Source organism: Cheilinus undulatus, linkage group 13 (genome assembly GCF_018320785.1).
Source record: "Cheilinus undulatus linkage group 13, ASM1832078v1, whole genome shotgun sequence".
NCBI lineage: Eukaryota > Metazoa > Chordata > Actinopteri > Labriformes > Labridae > Cheilinus > Cheilinus undulatus.
The window spans coordinates 45,727,829-45,753,248 of record NC_054877.1 but is presented as its reverse complement, the minus strand read 5'-3'; the positions used below and the strand labels follow the sequence as shown (position 1 = coordinate 45,753,248).

The 25,420-nt window shown below is 41.0% G+C and overlaps 1 protein-coding gene across 1 annotated transcript in view; it reads right to left on the bottom strand.

Annotated features, from left to right (window-relative positions):
* brinp2 (bone morphogenetic protein/retinoic acid inducible neural-specific 2) overlaps nucleotides 1-20,689 on the bottom strand; it is a 443,650-nt gene extending 422,961 nt beyond the window's left edge. Inside the window, exon 1 of the mRNA XM_041803706.1 lies at nucleotides 19,992-20,689. The gene's annotated coding sequence lies outside the window, so the exon portion shown is untranslated. The remainder of the gene's footprint in view (nucleotides 1-19,991) is intronic.
* Between the last annotated feature and the right edge of the window lie 4,731 nt (nucleotides 20,690-25,420).

The window sequence follows — 25,420 nt, the reverse complement described above, 5'->3', positions numbered from 1 at the left end:
AGAAGCAAGAACCAGGGTGGGATTTTCTGAAAAAGAAATCAACAAATAGTGATGCTACAGACCATAAGTCTCTCCCTCTCATTAAGCAGCCCTGCTCTTTTTTTACTGAGTACAGCCCCTGATGACTGAAGGCAGACATGGATACTGAGGCTTATGTTGGTACGTACATATTAGAAAAATCTCTGCTGACATACTTTTATAATCTCAATGTACACATTTTTAAATCTCAAACCTATGGATTCATTTTTAATCTGTATGTTGGGGCCACATGGAGCCAAATGAGATGTAAACATCTGCATTGTGACTTAATGATGCTTTTTCATTCATTTAAATGGAGAAACTTGTTTTCATGTGCAAAAACAACTTTCCATGAAGCGCATCTTGAGCTTCTTGGAGTTCAGTTTTGTTGTTTTGTGACACAACTATGAGAAATAATTCTGGAATTTTAAACATTTTTGTTTAACCCTCATGAAATAAGCCCAGGGTCAGACAATTTCATCAGGCTTCATGGATACAACGGAGAAATCCCTGATCTGATTTTCCAAGGAAAACCTCTTTAATGAGACGTACATTTTTGTACACAACTCAGCAGCTTAGTCCATGTAAGAATATTTGGAAGCAGCTTTAAAAAATCCACAGTGGATTAAATAAACAGAAAGCTGAAGCTTTGTCAATGCCGGTAAAAAAGGGTATTAAAAACCGGCCACCCACACGTACGACGGACACACAAATGCCCCGTCATTCTCATCCGCCCCCAGAGCAGATTGAAATGTCAGCAAGGCTTTGGACGGATCCTGTGCATGTAGGAGTCCGGCTCTGGATTAATGTACATATGGAGAACAATGAAGTGTTCATCCTGCTCTCTCTGGCCAGTTCTCCTCCTACTACAGCTGCAGGATGCATGTGGCTTCTCCTTAAGAAGAGACGGGAGCTTTGATGTACAAAGAGAAGGGGAGACGGGGCAGAGAGGACAGAGAAACACAGAGTTTTACTGCCTTTCATGTCCCTCCCTCACTATACTTCAACACTCCTGTTTTTGCCTTAAAGAAGCCGCTGAAGCCGGGAAAATCTCCAAGGTTTGGGAGGCGTGTCAGCGCTGCAGAGCGGAGCGGAGCAGATGGAGTAGTTAGGCCTATTGTTTCATCTTCTTTTCTTTGTTTTCCCCAGAGGATCATTTCTAATGACTGGCACAGAAACAAGGAAGAGAAGAACATCACAATCTTTAATATTAGGAAGCTGAGAAAGTGCAGTATGGGAGCCGCCTGAAGCAATGATTTATAGGTCATCAGTACTTAAAGTATGTCATGCTCTTTAATACAGCTGAAAATGCTGCTGATATCATTCACTGATTAACAAACAGGGCTGTGAAAAAGTATCTAAACCCTTCCTGATGTCTTATTTTTGCACATTTGTAATACTTAAATGTTTAAGATCATCAGACTAATTTAAACTCTAGACCGAGATGACCTGAGTATGCATTTTTTATATTATGATTTAAATTATTAAGGGATAAAATCCATCTAAACCTACCTAGCCGTATTTGTTAAATCATGAAATAACTGTTATCAACCACATTTTTTGGAAACATGAGGTCAGTTTTTATTATCCACACCTTGGCTGAATCAAGAAATCCTCTGTCTGACAAATCGAAGAAGGCTTAAAGATCTCAGAAAGGAACACATCATCGTGCCAACTAAAGAAATTCAACAACGGACGAGAAACAAAGTGATTGACACCTATCAGTCTGGAAGGGGCTAAAAAGCCATTTCTGAGGCTTTGGGACTCCAGAAATCTACGGTGAGAGCCATTATCCACAAATGGAGAAAAATTGAAACAGTGGTGAACCTTCCCAGGAGTGGCTGGCCAACCAAAATGATTCCAAGAGTGCATCAATGACTCATCCAGGAGGTCACAAGAGAATCCAGAACAAGATCTAAAGACCTGCATGCCTCACTGGCCTCAGTTAAGGTCAGAGTTCATGACTCAACAATAAGAAAGACACTGGGCAAAAATGGCATCATGGGAGAATGCTAAGGCCAAAACCACTGCTGATCAAAAAGAGCACAAGACTTGTTTCACACTTAACAAAAAAAAAAAAAAAAAAAACAGACTTTGGGGAAAATATTATGTGGACTCAAGAGACAAAAGTTGGACTTTAAGGAAGGTGGGCGTCACATTATATCTGGAGCAAAACTAACACAGCATTTCATCAAAAGAACATCATGCCAATAGTCAAACATGGTGGTGGTAGTGTGATGGTCTGGGGCTGCTTTGCTGCTTCAGGACCTGGACCACTTGCCAAAATAGATGGAATCATGGATTCTGCTCGTTACTGGAAAATCCTGAAGGAGAACCTCTGGCCATCAGTTGCTGCCCTCAAGCTCAAGCACACTTTGGTTATGCAACAGGACAATGATCCAAAACAGACCAGCAAGTCCACCTCTGAATGGATTAAAAAATAAGGATTTTAAGTGGTCTGTTCAAAGTCTGGATTTAAATCTAATGGCCCTTAAACAGTCCCTTAAATTCTAGCTGAATTAAAACTATTCTGCAAAGAAGAGTGGGCAGAAATCCCTCCACAGCGATGTGAAAGAGTCATTGCCAGTTTTCGCAAATGCTTGCTTTGCTTATTGCTTCCAAGGGTGGCACAATCATATATCAAGGTTTAAGGGGCAGTGACTTTTTCACATAAGGCCAGTTAGGTTTAGATGTTTTCTTTTCTTTAATAAATGATATCATCATTGCAAAACTGCCTTTTTTTATTTACTCATGTTATCTGTGTCTAATATTAACATTTGTTTGATGATCCGAAACACTAAAATATGACAAATGTGCAAAAACCTAAAGAGTCAGGAAGGGGAAAATACTTTTTCAAAGCACTGTAAAAAGACTGCTGTAAGGATAACTGATTATATAAGCTGTATTATTCTTCTGATCTAAACTGAGCAGATTTGCAGTTTTCAGTTGTTTATCTTTTTTTTCTTCTTAAATAAAGTAATAATAAAAAAAAATCCTGACATTTTTTTTGAACGGGTATCTGATCACAGCTCTGCTTTAACACCGTCTGTGAGTCAGCCCATTTCAGTATCGCCACATTACACCAGACTTGTAACTCACTCATGCTCTTGTGGCTAAAGGGGGATAAAAAGTCTTTGCAGCATGTTTCCAAAATCTGGTAGAAAGCCTTTAAACCACACAGTTTCAGACTGTGCGCAGACGTTTGGGATGGGAAAGCAAAGCCAAAAACAGCTGTATTCATGTTCCTTAAAAGGGTAAAAACACAGCCTCATTCCTCCTCTATTCACTCAATAACTGTCTGAAATTCTGTTTGATAATGGCTGCAGCTCTGCAGCAGCTTATGGACTTGATCACCACAATATCTAATAACAAGATAAGACAAATGTGACTTTAATCAGATTATATTACAACCTGCATGAGATCAGATAACTGGATGTTGTAAACCAATTACAGGATGCCTGGATCGTATTGGAGAAAATTTATCATCCTAAGTGGCAATATTTGTCTGTAATAGGAATAGCTGCAGTGCTGATTAGTGTGATGGACAAGCAGAGATGTCCAGCGTTTTGAGGGGAAGCAGGATCAGCACCTTGGACAGCGAACATGCACAGAGGCTGGCTTCACGCTGCAAAGCCTGGACGCTCTATCCAGATGTTTTTTTTTTTTTTGCACAGATCTTATTTTTGAGTTTGGTTATTAACCTATTTCTCCTGTATTAGATTCCAGTGTACTCATCACACGGTCCTCAGCTGATCCAAATGCACTTAAAGAACCAAAAATGGCATAGTACAGTATGAAGAGAGGTTATATCATAATCTTCATTATGCTCTTTAATGTTCAGGGGAGCAAAGTGTTATCCTTTAAAGCTTATAAAGTTACTTCAGCGATAACATTTTGGTTCTACTTGGACCTGTGACAACAGCTCAATGCTCACTGTCCATTGTAGTCCAGCATTTTCAGCAAAACAGCCCTCCACGTCAGCTGCTTCTTTCACAACGCTTCCAGCTGAAAACATACAAACTTTTTGAACAGTGCTCTAGGTAGCAATGTCAGTCCTCTCTTACTGGCCAATAAAACCACACAGGGTCGGGAATTATGACGCCAGCCTTGTCAGCCACAGTGCTGAGGAGAAACTGATATGACCCTCAATTCAAGGGTAAAGTTTTAGGTTGGTTTTCTTGGCAAAATTGCCCTTGATTGAGAAAGTTCAAGCACACAAAGGTGTTAAAAACCAACACTAGGTGTACTACTGAAGTGCTGTTAACTATGTTTGTGGGTCAACAGATTAGTAACCCAGCTAATAACAGAGGCCGATCATTGGCATTTGGCTAACTATCTCTATCAACATTTTATTTTTCCAATAATAAATGTTCTGGATGCACAATATTGCATGAAAACATACTTTAAAGTATAAGAAATTAGAATGAATAAAGAAAAAGACTTTAGTCTGCTGGTCCAGCCTAAAATTCCACTCATTTATTTGTTCGTAAAGCCAATATTTACAGCTGATATAGGCAGATTTTAATAGCAAAAATCCATCCATCCATTATCTACACAGCTTATCCCATTTGGGGTCACCCAGGCTGGAGCCTATCCCAGCCATCTATGGGCGAAGGACAGGGTACTACCTGAGTGAGTCAACAGGGCTGACATACAAAGGCAAACAACCAGGCACACTCACACCCTCAGGCAATTAACCAAACGAGCATGTCTTTAGTAGTGGGAGGAAGCCAGAGTACCAAGAAAGAACCCACGTATGCACGGGGAGAACATGCAAACTCCACACAGAAAGGCCCTGACCAGGAAGTGAAACCAGGACTCTTCTTGCTGTGAGGCAACAGCACTAACCCCTGTGTCTATAGTGAAAATCAGAGAGAAATATTCACTTACTTTACTCAATTTTCTGCCAGTAGTGATATAATGCCGATAATATTGTGCATAGGGCTGGGCAATAATTGCAAATTAGATTAAATCACAATAAGTCCTGCTGCAATTTTCAAATCCCAGAAGTTGCAGTATGTCTTTAACTAGAAATGTGTCAAAATACCAGTTTAATAAATACTTTTTGCAGCAGAAATTTTTATGCAAATTATGCAAACATTCAAGTGTCAATGTTTTAAAAATGTTTCTAAAAATCCTCCTTCTTGTGTTTTATGTATATTTTTTCTTAATCAAAATGAGTGATAATGCCCTTATACAAAGCAAATTATATCATATTTACAGTACTAGCAATAATAGTTAGCTCATTCTATCTAAAATTGATAAAGCCTAGCGTTACTTCACAAAAGTCATACCCCAGCAGTGATCAGCTTATAGCCAGCCTCACCTCCTCCAACCCAGCCACCTCTTTCATAACTTAAAGCTTGTTGCACCCCCAATTCAGATTCATGCGACTATGGTTTAATAACTTCGGAAATAATTTCATCGATTTCAATTCACATGGTCTTATTTATGGGATTATTTATTTTTTGAATTTGGTGAAAAATACACAAGATCAACCCAAGAATAATCACATATCAAATCACAATATTTGGGAAAAAATTGTCAATTAGATTATTTTAGCAGCCCTAATTGTGCAGCCCAAATATACAACAATAATTTTCTTAAAATGTGCTACTTTGTCTCCCCTGTATAGTGAGTTTCCTCATCTGTCTCTGGTTTCAGTCCTCACCTACTGTCCTGGAGATAACACTAATATTTTGTTAGCATGTCTTGTGAGTTCCAGCCAGTAAAGTCTGAGTGCCACTGATGCAGTGAGCGTACGGCACCACTCCGTTTTCTTCTGGAGCAACTTGAATCGGCACAGCTTGAGCTGAATTGTTTTTCTTCATTTTTTGGTCACAACAAGCATGCTTTGTTTGTCAAAATGAATGTGCACTGATTCCAAGTATCAGTTATCAGCCACAAAAACTACCAACACCCTTTTGCGGGTGCTGCCAAGCACCAAAATGGCATCCATGGACACAGGCCCATATGGTGGGTTACCTTCTACCATCATCATGGTAACTTCTTCTGCACACCTGAGCAGCATCAGACCTTTGATCACAGAGATGTGTGAGCTTATTGTGAGAGGAAGAGGAGGAGGGAGGGGGCTTTACAGTCATCTTTCTTCACCAGAGACTTATCAAAGCACTTAAGTGTCAGCTTTTTTATGTATCAGATATAGAAATAACCATACTGACTGCTTTAATTATACTTTCATATTTATTTTTGATAAGCCCCATAATGCTCCTTAAAACAGCACAGCTGCAGCTTAAAGAATAACTCTATAGTTGATGATACAATGGTAAAATAATATTTAATAAACTGGATTATTTATATTCACTGTGTACCAAACATAATATAATAAACCTTAATTGGGGCTAACTAATTGAATTAGTTCCCTGTCAGTTCCTTCTGCAGCTGCATTGATTTTAGTCTAGCACATGTTTAACTTCATGTTTTTGTACTCTCAGTTTGCTCTGCATTTATAAAATCGGATTTTCAGATGAAGCAGAGCAGACATAACTGTTCAGAATAAAGTTGCACTGCAGAAGATTTGATTTGTATGTGATTTAAATTCAAACATGAAAGTGAAAAATCAGAATGCAGACGTTAGTGTTTACCTGCAGAATCGTGTTGCATAAGGAAAGAAAGGGTTTATTATTTGATGAGTTGCTGTAGTTTTTGTATGGGTCGTTATGACTTATACCCACAGTCAGAGCAGGCAGTGTGGGAACAGCATGTTTGCTAACCTGCAGCAGGTTCAGTCACGATGCAGCACACAGAAGACGGAGCCCTCCAGCTCCGATCTGTATCCGACAGGAGGAGCGTGCGCTCTGTGCTCCCATCAGCGCTGTCATCGACATCTTCAACAAACCATATTAGTGCTCACAGACACAGTAATGTTGCAGCTCCATCAATCAATAATCAGTTTCTCCAGCACCACACTGTACAGGAACGCCTTCCTGATCCAGTTTGAAAACACTGCTTAAAGATTTTTCACCTCCATAAACGCACGGAAAACATTATGTAGGTCAATCAATGTTTGAGGGTTTGCAGGAAAATAATCCTGCATGGTTCACAGGAGGGTGGAAAGTTTGAGCTTAGAAATAAATGTTACACAGACAGGCTTGATGCAAATATCAGAGAAGTTCTAACTCAAACTGAATATTACAAACTTTATGACACCGGAATCATTGCAGGTCAGAAACTGCATAGTTATTGGGCTCATTACACTTGGTGTCAGCTTGCATATCAACATAAAGGATATTAAAATGTCTAAAAGTCTATAATACTCAGAAATACAAGGTTACCAAAAGGAAAAAGAAATCTAAGCTAAGGCACCTTAATTCAAAATTCAACATTCAGAAGCTATCAAAATAATATTGGAGTTTAAATTCCTATATTTTTAAAACTAAAAGAAAACTACGTTTAAATGACTTCTAATAAAATAACTTGAACATGCCACAGAATAAATACAGAGCCAATGACGGTCTCAACTCTCATTGAAAAATGAAGCTGTTCGTTTTGTCACAAACATCAGACATGCATTTATGATCCAGGACGCCTGATCCAATAGAAATCACAGGTTTTCGTACCAAAATTTCTCACTGAATACAAGATTCCAGTGATTCCTATAGAACAAACAGCAACAAATGTATGGTAAAAGCCATTATACTGGGCAATTGTTATTGTACAGAAGCATATTACATTTAATTGAGAAAATACCAATACAATATATATTCTCAAGTTAGCAAGATTATAATCTCAGAGAAGCAAATATAATCATTTAAACTGAACAAAATGTATTCTCAAAAATTGAAAAGACCTAAGCTGACAAATTATTAAAGGTGACATATTTTACCCTTTTAAGACAAGTTAATATTGGTCTCAGAGGTCCCTAAAACATGCCTATGAAGACTTAGGGAAAAAAACATGCCAATATTAGATTTTTGCATGTCTAAAAACCTCTCTGTTTCAGCCCTGCTCAGAACCAGCTGATTCTGTGTCTGTGGCTTTAAATGTTAATGAGCTGTCTGACTTCGCCCCTGACCACGCCCCTCTCAGCAAACTGATGTGGCTCCCCTGATCCTCCTTTAATCTGCCAGCTGAGAGAAGGGTTAGGAGAGGAGGGAGGAATTTTCTTCCAAGCGGGGAGGGCTAACTGAACCTGGGGGCGGGGCTAACTCCCCACATGACATCATAAGGGAAAAATCTGAGAATGGCTTGTTGCAGCACACATTTTCTGAAAGGTGGAGAAGGAGAAGGAGGGAGGGAATGGACTTTTCTGGTTCTTGAGGGGATTGTGGACCAGCCAGGGGCACTTTTTGATAGAAAAGCCTGAAAAAGTGATTTTTGCATAATATGTCCCCTGTAAAGTTTAAGAATTGAAGATTTATTTTTTGTTTTAACTGGCAAAACATATTTGTACATTCTGCTGATTTTTATGGCTGATACATCAACTCTAAATATCAGCACAAATTTCAATATCTGCCTGAAAACTTTCTGAGTTCTCACTAGTGATAGTACTCAAGTACAGTCTTTAACTAGAGACCGGTCTCAAGACCACATTTTAGATGTCTTGATCTTGGACTGGCCGGACTTGGGATTTTCCATCAAGACCGGTCAAGACCAGCACTAATCTGCTATTCTTCAACTTCATTAATGTGATAATGAGGAGAAGCACTTGTCGCTACAACAACAAATAGCTACACCTGCAAAAACTCAGACATCAGTCCATCTTATTTCTAGTCAGAAATACCTTTGAACTCTTACTTTAGGCCTCATTCACCTGACAAATCTAGATACATTTTCAGATATTTAAAATTATTCCAGACTTCTCAGTGGCTTTTAAGTACAAACGTGGATTTATTTTTTTACAAGAAGTTAGTTGAACAAATTTAAGATTTGAGATTTTTGCATGTTGTGCTGTGAAAGAGTTGCAGACATCTTGTTGTTATCGGTCAAATGTATTAAAAAGAAAACTAAAACTAAAGAGAGAATGCTCTTTAACGGTTCAACCTTGTCATGGTTTTAAAAATTGACTTTTATGGTTTTGGTCTTGTCTTGGTGCATTCTGGTCTCTGGCAAGTCTTGGTCTGGGATAGCGTGGTCTTGAGTACAACACTAGTTGTGACCATCCAATGCTGATTCCATGATAATGATTTTATGGTTCCCTAATGTCAACTGAAGTAGGAACATCAGAACTATGTGTTGAGGTAAAAATGTCCCATCGCCTTTCCTTGCTTGTTGGCTGCAGTAGTGAAGGTCTTGTATTTCTGTGCCAGTTCATCACCCTTGACAAGCAGCCAAAGCGGACCTTGTGGCTCTTCATACAAAGTCACAAGACTTTTAGAGGATTTTTGTGTCCAACATGAAAAATGGTGCTCATTTGCCTTCTGCTGGCTTTGTTCTCTAAGTGCAGACGAGTTTAACAAACAGCAGCCCCCACTACTTAACTAAAGTGGGTGCCATTATGTCATGGATCATTTACATATTTCCTCGTTTGACCACACATACCTAGGTACGAGCATTTTTGTGTATTTGTGCGTCATTTCTATCATGCTGATATGGTTCCACAGTCTGTAAAAAACTGGTAAGCACACACTGAAAGGAGAACTCTCACAGACGAGACCATGGGCTGATCTGAAAGCCTGCTATTATGTATCAATCACTGAAAAGGCTGCTTTTTCAATATCTTCCTATGCCCTTGCAGATTGAAGAGCACAGGCGTAACGTACACACTAGTCGATCTCTGAAGAGCATAACCGCCAAGTACATGTATTTACATTTATATACATGCATTCAGCTGACGCACTTCTCTGCACAGCGACTCCCAATGAGAGCAGCAGCGTGCACAACTCCGTTTGTTAGATCATTCATGAAGCAGAGCCAAGGGTCAGAAATGAAGCATCCTGAAAATATGTAACCTTGGGCAATGGAGAGAGGACCAGGAGGGAAATAAGCGGCAGAAATAAGAGCTAATAAGAGAGGTCGAATGGATTTTTCTTTTTGAGAGGAACAACACTGAAGCAGGGACCAGAATATGCTTCACCATTACTCATCCTTCAGTTATATTTTCAGAAAAGGTCTTTTTCTTTAACCAGGACTTCTTCGAGGAAAAAATTCTGTTCAAGTTTGGTTTAAAGAGAATTCATTAAATCTGAACCTCTCCTCCTTTTCAGGGAGGAAATGTTCAATGGCACACAGATACCACCGATGAAACACTTTTAAGTGAGAAATATCCAGAGAGTAATACTGTATCACCTGGGATAAACATCTCACATTCTTCAAGTGTTTGTTTCTGGAGCTGTTAGCTGAAATGTGTCTATTGAGGTGGTCTAATTCAGCTGAGGGATTCTGTATATCCCAAACACAACAATGTGCTTTTACACATCATTTTAATGGCTACAAAAGTAGAGTGGGGGCACCTTTAGGGCTTTTAAACTGGTCCGCTGTGAACTAAGAAAACGAGAAGAGGATTTCAAGAGAATGCATGTAGATGATTGGTGTATCATTGTGTTTAGTGAGCTTTTTATTTTGGTGACAGCTGCGTAGAGATGCAAAGAAGAGCAGGAGAAATGCAACAAAGGCCACATGTGGCAGGATATACAGTGCTGTGAATACAGTGCCTTTCTGATTCCTGGCTGTTTTGCATATTCATCACACTTAAATGTTTCAGATCATCAAACCAATTTTTATATTTCACAGACAACCCAAGTAGATAGAAAATGCAGTGTCTGAATGATTATTTAATTTTTTAAGGGGGAAAAAAATCCCAAACTATTTGGCCCTGTGTGACAAAGTAATTGCCCCCCTTGTTATATCATGAGTTAACTGTGATTAACCACAGTTTTTGGAAAGCTGATTTCAGTTTCACTGGCCACACCCAGGCCTGATTACTGCCAGATTTGTTGAATCCAGAAATCACTGAAATAGAAACTGTCAGACAAAGTGAAGTAGGCTACAAGATCTCAGAAAGAAACCCATCATGCCACCATCCAAAGAAATTCAAGAACAAATGAGAAACAAAGTGATTGAAATTTACCAGTCAGGAAAAGGTTACAAAGACATTTCCAAGGTTTTGGGACTCCAGCAAACCACAGTCAGAGCCATTATCCACAAATGGAGAAAACTGGGAACAGTGGTGAACCTTCCCAGGAGTGGTCGGCCAACCAAAATGACCCCAAAAGTGCAACGACGACTCATGCAGGAGGTCACAAGAGAACCCAGAACTACATCCAAAGACCTGCAGGCCTCACTGGCCTCAGTTAAGGTCAGAGTTCATGACTCAACCATAAGAAAGACATTTGGCAAAAATTACATCATGGGAGAGTTCCAAGGCCAAAACCACTGCTGACAAAAAAGAACACAAAGGCTCATCTAACTTTTCCCAAAAAAACATCCTGGTGACCCCCAAGACTTTTTGAGAAATATTTAGGGCAAACAGCCTCAAGTCGATTGGTCGATTAATTGGCCTCATGTTCGACAGAAATCCATTGCCATTTAAAATTTTACAACTAATGCATTTTTGTGTTGTTTTTTTTTTTTCTCTTGATTTTTACAAGTTTGAATGCTGACTCATTCAACAGACTTCATCAGTCTCAGCTGGTCTGGCAGACATGTCTGGTAAAACCTCATAGAAGATCCAGGGCAGAGCTCTGGCAGGAAGGCAGCAGCCGTTAACTGAAGGTACAGCAGCTACTAGTGATGGGAGGCTTTATTAGAGCAGGGGTTCTCAACTTTTTCAGCCCACAACCCCCAAAATAAAGGTGTCAGAGACCAGGGACCCCCACTGTCCCTGAAGGCGGCTGAACACAGCCATGAACATTCAAGAAAAATCATGTGGAGACAAGGCCACCCATTAGGGGGGAAATGGCCAAACCAATCTGGGGGCCAGTAAAATCATGGTCCATTGTAAAATTAAGCTGTGGTATTTTATATTTAACCTGAATCATCACTACTCTTATCAAAGAAACAAATATATTTGTAATTCACTTGTGCAGTGAGTATCCCTCTTACAAATGTAAATCCTTTTGTTTAAAACAGAATTAAAATACATGAAAAATAGCTAAAATGGCAGAGAAATGGTGGAAAGGGTGGTGAAAAAAAAATTAAAAGTAGCAGGAAAGGGTTAGAGGTGCCAAAAATTGGATAAAAGTGGCCAAAAAAAAAAAAAAAACTAAAAATTGCAAAAATGGGTTGAAGTGGCAAAAACAGGCATGTTAAGTGGTAAAAGGGGATTAAAAAAAGTGGCAAAGTAAAAGAAAAAAGTGTTAAAGTAGCAAAAATTGGTGGAAATTTGGTGAAACTGGATGAAAGATTGATATAAACTGGCAATAAAGGGTTAGCAGAAGCAGAAATTGGCAGAAATGGGTTAAACTGGCAAAAATGGGCATATTAAATTGTGAAATGTGGTGTAAAGAGTGGCAATAGTGGGTCAACAGAGCCAACAATAGGCAGAGAGAGGCTAGATTTGGTTTAGAAGTGGCAAAAACAGGCAGAAACTAGAAAAGCACTTGGAGAGCGCAGACCTCCATCATCAGCCCTATCTCCCAATAGTGAAGAATCCTTTAAAAAATTCCTGGATTCGTCCCCATGTGCCCCCCACCATGGCATTCGCCGAATACACCGGGGAAACACGGTGAAGCAAAGCATTGTCTTCGCTACGGGTGCCACCCATGGTCCCACTGGACGACTGGAAGTCATGGCAGAGGGTGAATATTCCTCTATTCCTCCCAGCATTGTGAGTATTCTCGCTACAATTCGCCGTCTTTCTCTCTGTTACGCTCCCACTCATGTCCTCGACCAGGCGTGCATCTTTCAAACTCTATAAACTCCAAAACTTTGACTAGACTAGAAACACACCAAAAATGCTGCTGGGATTGAAGTTACTCCTGTCTGCCATCTCCTGGTGTAAAGTGGTAACAGTGCAGACCTCCATTAGCCCTATCTCCCAATAGTACAGAATCCTTTAAAAAAATTCCTGAATCCAGACGGTGATCAGGATCAGTCCCAAAAATCAGTTTTTCCTTATGCCATTTCTGACATTTCCTGAAAATGTCATGAAAATCCGTTCATGACTTTTTGAGTTATGTTGCTAACAAACAAACGAACAAACCCACCTGATCACATAACCTCCTTGGCGGAGGTAATTAAAAATAGAGACCCCCTCTCAGTGTCTCATGACCCCCAATGGGGTCCCAACCCCAACATTGAGAACCCCTGTATTAGAGTATCTGACTGGTGATTTCATGCCTGCGTTTAGTAAATATTTTGTCCTGAACGTTGACATCAGAATTCAACCATTTATGCTAACTAACTGTGAGCATCCCTGATTCATACTGCTAATGTCCACAGCCGATATACTGACTCCTCATAAATGTTCATATCTGCCAATCTGGATGTTTAGGGTTTAAGGACATATCTGCTGATACCGATATCTGCCAATCATATCATGCATAGAAATATTAAAGCTCAATGCTGCTTGGACTTGTCTTTTTGTTGCTAAAGCGGGCATCAACACTGTTAGATTCTGAGGTTTAAAATCATCTGCAGACGGTCTATTTTAAAGACAGAATGTGTTTCAGACTGCAGGCATAGTGGCCTAAAGACTGACAGAGAGGATCAAACAGAAGAGGCTGATGGTGTGGAAATGCAGAATGCAGCACTTTTTTGATTTTAACACATACAGGAGAACAAAAAGTCAGCGTATCTCTGCCTCTGCAGCACCAAAATGAACCATTCTAGTTTCTTCTTTCGTGCATACCCATAACTACTGAGGCGTTGTAACTCCAGGAGCCTTTAAATACCCTGATATTGATTTCAGCCTAACTTTGGTCACACATGGATGGGAAAAAGAGAAGCCTTCATACAAAAAAGTTTAGAAGAGGTCCTGCTTTCAAAATGAACCACTAGATTATTTTTTTGGTGTGTTTTTATTTACTTAAACGCCCACATTGCTGCATCCTATAATGGATACTTGCACACATCATCGTCCTCATCAAACACTCAGCTCTGCCATGGTTGTTCAGTAATCCCTTTCACTGCTGTGGATGTAGGCTCTCTGCTTTTATAGCCCCTGTCATTAGAGCCCGAAGTGTACTGTGCACTCAGCCTTTCATTTGCACAGCCTTGGTGCTAGCGTACATGACAGAAGCATCCACATTGTCAGCATGTTTCACTTCCATTTACATTACATGCTGCATGAAGAGGCCATGTGGGTGTATTGGAATGATACGACTTGAGTTTCGGCTTTTTTCCTCTTTCTCCCTCCTCCGTGATCTGTTTGACAAGCCCTGCTTTCCCACTCTGGGTCTCTGGCAGTGGCAGTGGGTGTTAAGTCTAAATCTGAGGATGCAGATTCTCTTCTTCCTCTTCCCCGGGAAGAGGAGTGGGGGGGGGAGGCTTCTTACGGCCACATACAGGAGTCTCCACAAAGTAGCTGACAGGTAAATGTTGTGCTTACATGGTTGAGAGAATCTGTGAGAAATTGCGCGGTGCGTAGCAGGCATTCGGGGTGACTGATGGAGCAACAATATCACGCACACACACGAGCATACAGGCAGAGAGAGAGATGGAGAGTAGAGAGGCTGGAAGGAATTCATTGGCTAGAGTCAGCAAGAGCACGCACATACTGTACATGCACAAGTAAGTGAGGTGGAGCACAGCTGAGGTCGAAGGACAGGTCTCACTGAGCTCAGGTTTGTATGTAAAATGATGTGACAGCAGTAGACTGTGGCGTTCTCACACACAAGGGACAGCCAACGTGTTGCAAAGATACAGTATGAATATACAAAACAGTTGAGCACTCCTGCAGCCAAACTCACGCACACATTCCTACAGCATGTTCACACTCCAGGTCTGCATGCACACATGTCTAAAACATTCACACTAGGGCTGGGCAGTAGAGCCAGATTGGATGATAAACTGATGTACTGTTAAATGCAATAAAGAAAAAGATGTCTGACCTTATGCTCAGCAGAAAGAGGATTATTTCATTTGTTATATTTAGCATTTTATTACAAACCTGTTTCATACCACTGCAACTGAAAACAGATGTTGTACCGACTTATTATTAGGAATTTTAGGGATGCATGATATTGGATTTTTTGCTGATATCCTATATGCCGATATTTAGAGATTTATCTTAGCCAATACAAATATCAATATCAATATTTATATATGTTTATATATGTTTTTCAGACCTAAAAGATCAGTCCTTTGACCACACACTAAGGTGTGAGGATGAATGAAGAGACAAACTTTAGTCCCTAAAGCACACTCACATAGGTCTGTTTAGAGCTAGGCAACTAATCGAAAAATAATCGCAACTGACATTTAGAGCCTCCAACTGACGTAAACCTATCCCGTCAATTATTTCATTTTTTTCCCCTTTTCATTGAAAAAATTTGACTTTTTAGGAAAAGCATTTTCATTTCAGCTGGTGTGTGTTTTTGTTTTAAATATATCAATAAATAACCATAAAAATATTAATCTGTGCCTGTGCCTTTCAGTCGTTTGTTTTAAAATCATACAAATATTTACAGACCAAACAGAGTCAGAGGTTGGGTTGGAATAATCGTTCATTAATCGTAATCGAGGCAAAAAGTTCAATTAATCGTGATTTTGATTTTCGCCGTAATCGCCCAGCCCTAGGTCTGTTACTCCAGCCTGAAACTTTACTAATTTATTAATATAAAGGCTAAAAATTTACAGCCAATGTATGCTGATATCCAAGGTCAAAATCCTCCTTTTCAGTATGTATGCATGTTTTCCTGCAGTATTTTAAAATATGAAGTACTTCTCAGTAATCCCTGCCAGAGCATGTGAGCGGAGCGGGAGCGAGCGGGGAGCACAAACAGAAGGATTTTGGCCAGAGCGCGGAGTGGTTTTTTCAAAAAAGCTGGACCGGCACCTTATCTTGCGCTCCATCCCGCTCCAATTTCGCTCCGGTAACGCTCACACCATGCGTCTGAAGCATGTCTCACCCAGAATGCATCTGCAAGAATTTGTTTCCGTGAAGCATCCCGTGTTGGTTTCACTGCTCCTGCAGAGAAACAGCGACATCCAGCACATCAGACTGGGCTTTCCGCCGGAATAACCCGAGAGACTTGAGATGCCTGCACAGTGTTGATATACTAATATTAACACCATCGTCATTTTTTAAAAACATCAGTATTTCCCAGTGTCTGAAACCGAGAAGATGGTAATGGTAATGCACTTCCGTGTTTTTGTTGAGTGAGCGGTGACTGATTTGAGTGGAGCGGGAAGAAATTTAAGTGGAAGGTGGAGCGATAATGAGCGGAGCGGCGTGAATCCCTTCTGAGCGGACTAGCAAGCGCAAGGAACAGCTCTGTGAGCGAGGAGTGGGAAATCTCATCGCTCCACTCCGCTCAGATGCTCTGATCCCTGCTTACATTAATGCTGATGCACCACACTGCTGCTGGGAAAGCTTCACCTCCTCCACCCCAGCCTCCTCCTTTATAGCATAAAGCTTGTTGCACGCTCATATTCAGATTCATGCTACTATGGATTAAGTGCTTCTGAAATAATTTCATTATTTTTAATACGCATTGCCATAAATGTATCTATTCATATGGGGGTTCTTTGCCATGTGCTTTCTGGAAAGTCAAAGCATGCTGATGACTAACCCAGGGAGCATCTTTAGAGCAGGGCCTTCTCTCTACATTCAGTCAGGATTACTCATGTTCCAGACTGAATGTAGGTTAAAAATGGAATGAATTATTGCTTGAAGTTGTTGTAAAATACGTAAGATGAGGAACCTAATAATCGCACATTAAATCACAATATTGGGGGAAAAAATTGCAATTGTTTTTGCAAATCGTTCAGCCTTAGTCAAAATTTTGGTAGCTGCTGAAAAGATAACTGACTCTATAAGTTAATATCTGCTTCAGATACCAACATCAGGCTGATAATATGGTGCATCCCTAATCAAAAGATGCAGGCAAACTACTGCATGCTTTTAAAATTGCACAAATGCATTGGCAACATGTGGGTCACTCACCTGTAACTCTGATTTCCCAAATGTTGCCAACTAGAGATGCATTGATTGTGAAGAGAAAGACTGATACTGGTGTGTGAAATATCAATTTAACCTTTACTGATATATACATACATATATACATGTGTATATGGGGGATCTTAGTGCCTTATTAGAGAGAGTCAGAAATGGCCACAGGCCAGATTCGAACCCAGGCCACCCGCTTATATGGGTAACGTATCAGACAACAGTGGCTGCCCGTATCAGACACTATGACCTCAGAAATTATCCATTGCAAGTCACATTCATCAGTCTGAACCCTTATTTACAATTATTTACCAATTTCTTTCAATTTTGTTGCCACTTTTTGCACATTTTTACCACTTATATCCCATTTTTGCCAACAGTTTTTTGCCTCTTTTATCCTACTTTTTGCCATTTGCAATTTTGTCCCTTTTTTGCCACTTTTTGCCCCATTTAAGCCGTGCTTTGCCTTTAAAATGCCACTGTTTTCAGCATTCTTGTCCATTTAAGTCACTTTTACGCTCATTTTTTTGCAGTGTTTTTTAGGCATTTTTTTGCCATCTGTAGCTCATTTTGCAGTAACTTCTCACCAATTTTTGCCACTTTCTGCCCTATTTTGACACTTTTTCTCCCTGTTTTTCCACTTTTCACTCATTATTTGCCATATTACGCAGACTTTGCCCTTTTTTTGCCCCTGTTTGACATTATTTGCCACCTTTAACTTTTCGTTTTTTTTCATTGCCACTGTAATCAGTTTTTTGCCACTTTTCACCACTTAGATTGTGGCTCTTGCATAGGCATTTTTCAACAATTTGGCTCTTTGGTTGAGCAGCGTTGAGTAACGCTGATCTAAATGAATTGGTCACCAGACCGAAATTTATATCAAATATATTGAAATAAAATACTGCGGGGGCCCTGGTCCTCCTTTGAAAATGTCCAAATGGTATAGTCCAGCAGCGCTAAATGATGTAAGTAAATTCAATTTAACAATAGTTTAAAAAAATGCTCTAACATTGGGAAATAATGGTTCAGAAATACATTTAAATGCATAGATATTTGTAAAAACAATGCAACATTTGTTGCTTGGCTAGCCAGTTAACCCTTTAAAACCTGCCTTGTGCAAGTCTGCCAGGACATATTCTTACATTTTTACATACTGTGGTGTCATTTTTGGGAGTATGTTTATTTGCTTTACATCAATATAACCCTTATATCCCAAGTTTTAATAATAGTCATTGACTATGTCTTAACTACTACCATAAATTACCTAAAGAAAATGAAAATCGTTTTTGTTTTTTTCACAATATATTTCAAAATACAGAAATTGCACAGCTGTATCCTTTAAATTTGAAAATGTAAAAAAGTTTCACAATATCCTTTGGAACCACAGGAAATGTATTTGGAGTCTGTACATAACTTGCTTTTTGAGATATAGTCAATTTTGTAACCTGTAAAAAAAAACCGAGCCAGATGAGTAGTTGGACACTTCGTCTGAGGCTGTAATTAGTTCGAAAGCTTCGTGCCAGCTCTAAAACTGTTTGGCACGATCGGGGTTTTGCGAATCCAGAACTACATATGTGTGGAAGTGTGTCAAAGGTGTGTGTGATGGATGTCTGGTGTGTGTGGGTTGTGTGTCTGAGTGTTTTTGTAAAAACGTAGGGGTGAAATGAGAGCGAGGGCGAGGGCGAGTATGCGTGCAGGCTAAGTTCTTCAATGTATTCCGTGGAAAAAACTGCAACTCCTGGGAAAATATGCCACTTCCTGTTGTTGGAGTGGGGAGCCTATGACGTAGGGACACTTGAGAATCATGTGACAGGTCATGCCCACAACGTGATGACATTTATTTTAACGTAGGAAGTGCTGCAAATACCTGTGGTCTCGTTTATAAGATTTTTATGTGCGTTTTATTGTGTATTTTTACAAACTCATCACTGCCATGAAAAAGCCCTCTGAAACATGGTGAATGTGTGACATGTTAGTGTAACTCCTCAGATTTTATATGCAAAAAGAATGATTGATCTAGCTTATCCGGTTTTAAATCTACCGCCAATCAAAAATGGATATGCTTATTGCAGCACCGGCGCTACGCTGGGCTCTACAGGGTTAAGGGGAGGCCCTGTGTAATAATTTTTCTGGGGGCCCAAAATCCCTAGCTACGCCCCTGATTCATGTATTATGTTGCAGTTGCAATTGTAGATTGCGATATTGTCCTGGATAACTGCAACTACATATTAAATCATGCAGCACTAGTTCAGACAGTGTTTTCTCTCTTGCAGTTAAAATCTGACTGATGATCAGTGAGATTCTGTAAAACACATGGTGATGCAAAAAATGGAAATTTCGTTCATCTTTGTTGAGGAGAAATGCACCATTTAGACGGTGCAAAAGATTTTTAGATCATATCAAAGTTTTTAATTTTGTTCTTTGGCAACAATGCCAGTACCATTTATATACAGCAACAACACTTGGGTAGATCATCAAGACATGATTTTTGGTCCATATCGCCCAGCCCTAACACACCAGACACACTTACGCAAAGTTTGCGCCAAATCACAGAAACATAAATGCTAGTATAGAGGGGCTTATGACCCAAGACCCACGTGTGACCTCTGATGTAAATGTACCCACGCATCCACTCTGCACAGAAATTGTTGTATGCTTTGACAAATTCTAACAGACATCCTTGTTGGTGATTAAACGGCCCAACGAGCCTCCGTTCCACTTCATCTAAATGCAGATTCGTGCTCCCCCATCCTCGCCCTCCGCTGATCGATCATGCGTCACGACTTGAACGCTGCCAGACTCCAGCTGACCATCCCAAGCCCCGTGCTGGTGAGCTGTGCGTATCAACACGCGGTGTGCGCTGCGCGTAAAAAAGAAGAACGCGCCTGGCACGAAAACGCACAGCCTCGTTACTCGCATCGTTCAATTCCCATGACACACAAACAAACCAGCGTAAACTCACCCAGGGTGTGAACGCAGCTCCTCCCCGTGCGTCTCTTGATGTGTGTCCGAGTATCCAGTAAAAAGAGATGGACGAGCCCGTGCAGCAAAGGCGCTAAAGAACTAATGGACGGCAGCCAAACGCCACCGACTTCCCTCTTTCTCCTTCTCTCTCTCTGCTCCCTTACTCTTCCCCTCTACCTCGGGGCAGAGTGAGGAGCTGCAGTAATAATCCAGACATTGTCCCGATGTGATGGAAAAAACTCCTTTTCGCTTCACAATTAACAAGTTTGAAGTTCAGAGGAATTCTCCGTTCAGTTGGGGAAGCTGCCAAGTGTAATCCGCGTTTGGAGACAGTCTCACAGAGCAGTCCACCAACAGAAAAAGCTCCAGATGAAGATCTTTTTGTCCAACCTGGGGTGGCAATAAGGCTGAAGACGCCGCATAAGAAGGGAAAGTTTGCTTTAAGAGAGACTGGAAACCAAATGAGAGCAGGCGAGAAATGGAGAAGTAATCCTAGGATGAGATCTTCTCTTACTTCCCTCCTGTGAAACTCTCCCGTCAGAGGGACTGTAGAGCACCTGCGGCCGAAGCGAAGACGCGCAGGTGTCCACAACCCGAGCACCCTCCTCCCCTCCTTCCTCTGTGTGTTTTATTCCGCGTTTTATTCCGGTTCTGCCGAGTCTCTGTGCGCCACGGTCATCACTCAGTGTCAAGCCTGGCGTTGTTTCTCCAAGTGGCTCAGGAAAGCGTCTCTTTCTCCAGCGCTCTCCTCTCTCCCTCTCTCCCTATCTCTCCTCTACAAGCTCCGTCCATCCTTGTGTGATGAAACCACTCCTCCCTCGGCTGCCATTGGCTGAAAACCGCAGAGAAGGAGGAAAGGAAAGGAAAGGAGGTGAGAGCTCTGTGATGATGCGCACTGAGAGGAGAGAGAGGAGGATGGAAGAGGAGGGAAGGATGGGGGAAAAAAAAAAAGCGGGCAAAGGAGGATAAACCCAGATGAAGGGGAGCAAAGGATGGAGAGGGGGATGAGGGCAAAGAGAAGAGAGTGGGAGAGTGCCAGGCAAGGAGGATAATGGATTCAGAGAGGCAGTGAGGGTGTGTTTGTGTTAGGGCTGGGCGATAAGGACCAAAAATCATATCCAGAGGCAGTTTAAGTCATTAAAGGCCCCAAAAAAGAACAGGCCCCTTCTCCATGGCCAGAGTGGGTGAACAAAAGAGTTTGAAGCATCTCTTTTCAGGTAGCCAGAGAACTACAGGACAAATATGAAACATGCATGGCCAACAGCCGGCAGTGCTTCATCAGCTCTTAGAAAAGCAGCATAACCCACCACATCCTAATGCCTACATGCCCTTAACCCTCGCATCCTACTATGTCCTTTTTGAGGACATTCATCATTTTTATCATCATTTTTTTGAGTTGATGGTCACATTGTAATGGATTGAGGCATCAAATTTGGCCAAAGTTATTATTTTTCTTCATATAAAAAAAAAAAAAAAGTGTTGCCCATAGAACTTGATTGATGTCAAATAGCTCCATCCATTCTTGTGTGTCGGAAATCTGGACAATAGACTTCCATTAGAAACATGTTTTCTGACTGTGTGTCTATGGCACAAAAACAACATACAGCAACCTTTTCTATGCAGTCACTCGATCACCAGGGCTCTAAATTTCACCATTTCACAGTGATCCAACAGATCGTGCCAACGCACCATTTTAATCCTATGGGATTTCTTCCATGGACTCAGACCGTTTGGAGCGCTATTTCACCCACTAAACATCAACAGAATTAAATGAAACGATTCGTGCCACTAGATATGGATGTCTGAGAGTGGACTACATGTGTGAGGAAAAGTTTGTGTGCTCCTCCGTGTGTTCTCGGGTGTGAATCTGCATCTGTGTTTACAGCCGGACATGCCGTAAGTGGAGTGTTTACAGTCGAAAATGCTACTTCCGGGTTCTGCAGTCTGGGACTAAGAAAGGGGGACATTTGGACAATTTCAACTTTGCCCTCACTTCATAGCAAGTGGATGGACATGCATGAGGATAAATATAAATATAAGAATTTATTATATCTCAAACATGCAGTAAATTTATATACGCGCGTAATCGTGGTCACATTTTGGTTAGAGGTGGAAATGCATGTGTTCGTGATTGATATCCTACATATGTCCTCTGATTTTTTTATGCCTGTACATAAAATAAACCTAACATGAACAAATGCATTTGCTCACATATGATTTGGTAGAGGAGGAGGCTCGAGAAAAGGAGGGTAAAACTGGTGTGTTTTTGGCTCCGATTGACTCATCTGTTCAGCGTGGACGCTATCTCACTGAATCTAAGTCATAGGCATAGTGTACAATAACTGGCATAAAAAGGGTGTAACATTGATTTTCTTTTTTTTAGTGGTAAGGGTTGAAATGTTGAAGAGATTTGAAGCAGTGAAAGTAAAAAAAAATGTTGAAAAATGATTATTTTATTAACAGTTTTCTGTGTGTCCAGAATATGGATAAACAAGGACAGATGGAGCTAAAAATTAAAAGGGAGCGAGGGTTAAAAAGATCTAAATATTTGCTCACTATTGGTGCAATGTCTGCTGTTTAGCCACAAATCATACATTTGTGCATAAGGCATACCATTTAACCACACAGTAATCCACCCATTCAGTGTTTCAGTATGTCTGTTAAACTATTTTTTGGGTAATGGAACCTGTTTTATACCACTCCAACAAAAACAGAAGTCCTGGACAGCCATTTTTAGGCAATTTTGCATTTGTATGATTAAAAATGGCTGGCAAGAACAGAAACACAATCTAAATGATTCAAAAAGTAGCAACATTTCTGTACATGGGGGTCTAAATGTTCCATGCTCTTATGGACCGTGTGTTGCCATTTGAAAACACCATGCAGAACAGCAAGATAAGATGCCATACAGTACCATACAGAAGTGTTTTAGTACTCGAGAACGGTCTTGGTGTTGTCTCGGTCTCAGACTGGACGGATTCTGGATTTTCCATCAAGACCAGTCGAGACCAGCACTGATCTGCTATTCTTTGACTTCATAAATGTGATAATAAGGAGAAGCACTTGTTAAAACAACAAATAGCTTCACCTAAAAAAAATATCACACATAGGCAAACATCTCATTTTCAGATATTTAAAATAATTCCAGACTTGTCAGTTGGTTTTAAAACACAAAGATTTATTTTTGACAAGAAGTTAGTCAAAAAATTTGTTAAGATTTGAGATTTTTGCACGTTGTGCTTTGAAAGAGTTGCAGACACTTTGTTTTTAAAGAGAGAATGCTCTTTAACTACCCTGCAATTGACTGACCCAGTCCAGGGTTCACCCCACCTCTCACCCAATGACAGCCTGAGCCCGAGAGGAAATTTGCCTTGGGTAGTAGTGCAACGTACACAGCTCAAAACATGAGGCGAATAGTGCGCAGAGGTCACCAACTTTCTGCAGAGTGAATCGCTACAGACCTCCAAACTTCATGTGGCCTTCAGATCAGCTCAAGAACAGTGCGTAGAGAGCTTCATGGAATGGGTTTCCATGGCAGAGCAGCTGCATCCAAGCCATGCACAGAAATCGACATAAAAGAGGATGGTACTTCACCCTCTTTTATGCCTATTTCTGCTTTATTGATGGAAACTTGAGCACTTTGATGTTTTACCTTTGTTTCTGGCATGTTGTTTCACTTTTCAGGGGATGGGTGGGGGTTGGGTTGTCATGTCTTAGGAGGTTTTAAATATCCTTCGTTTCTCCTGTTTGTTTCTTGTTGCTTCAGTCCTGTGACCTGCGTTTTGACATGGATGTTGTAATCTCACTGACTGAAAACAAAACCTAAAGGTACAAATGAAGTAACTTGAACCTGAACGTGATACATCACCAAGTGCAATGCAAAGCATCAGATGCAGTGGTGTGAAGAACGCCACCACTGGACCCTAGATGAGCAGTGGAGACACGTTCTCTGGAGTGCTTCTCCATCTGGCAATCTGATGGACCAGTCTGGGTTTGGTGGTTGCCAGGAGAACGGTACTTGTCTGACTGCATTGTGCCAAGTGTAAAGTTTGGTGGAGGGGGGATTATGGTGTGGGCTTGTTTTGTAGGAGCTGGGCTTGGCCCCTTAGTTCCAGTCAAAGGAACTCTGAATGCTTCAGCATACCAAAAGATTTTGGACAATTCCATGCTCCCAACTTTGTGGGAACAGTTTGGGGATGGCCCCTTCCTGTTCCAACATGACTGTGCACCAGTGCACAAAGCAAGGTCCATAAAGACATGGATGAGAGAGTTTGGTGTGGATGAACTTGACTGGCCTGCACAGAGTATAGTATGGTACAATTAGTCAGGAGTTAGGGTTGGAGAGGTGTTGATTACCAGATAATTGCCCCAATAATATGGAGGTTAACATTAGGGTAGGGCAAGGGTAAAATACTACCTTTTTATTAGAATTACCACAATTCTAGGGGTGTTAGGGATAAGCGGTTAGAGCAGAGTTGGGGAAAAATTCACCTAATTACCAGAAAACCGCTACAGTATTACCAGGATTGGGGGGCTAGTTATGAGGCCATTAGGGCCCAGTAAAATAAAGTATTACTTTAAATCCATACATCTCTCAAACTTGCTATATTGCCCAGCCCTAGCTTGTTTTTGTGTCGGGGGCACAGGTCACACACTGAGCTTGATATGTGGGAGATTAAAGAGACAGAAGAGCTAATAAAAATGAAAATGCATCCCATCTTTCTCTCGTTCACTCACTGCAGAGCTGTAGCCAAAATTCATCTGCTGCAGATCTGCTTTGACTGCAGGCAAATCTGGATTCATCCTGACAGTGTCCCCCATTACAGAGCACAGTCATACACTTCTGTCTGTCTGTCTCCGTCTCCTCGTAAGAATCTGGTGTCTGTCAGCTCAGCGGCTTCCTTGGCATGCCTGTGATGAATAAGTAAGTGTGGGGAGGCTGCAGAGTGGAGTGCATGCTGAATATACTGCCCAGGGGCGTCAGAAGGGAAATAAGTAACAGTCTTTGCCGCCTCTGTAATGGGAGCAAATGAGGTGGTCCGGATATTGAGTCTGTTGTGGCGCAAACGCACATGTGAGCGGGGGGGTTGCATGCAGACAAGAATCGCTTGACAGCTGCCGGGAGAGGCTTTGATTGATGGCAACGCTCCAGGGAGTGTTTCAATATGAACTTGGTTAACTCGGAGCCACACGAAGCATTCATCACGAGCTGCCATGCAGGAGTGAGATGCACACTGCGAGCAAGTCAGCCTTTTTATTTAGAAAGGCACCTGGGGAGCATCTTCACAGAAACAGCAACTACCTATCTGCAGCTATTTTAAGGCACACATCAACAAATCTGCAACACTCCCTCAAATCAAAGCTTCAACGACGCGACTGCAGCTGCTTAAAGTTGCTCATCAAGTTTCAAGAGTTTAATGATCCAAG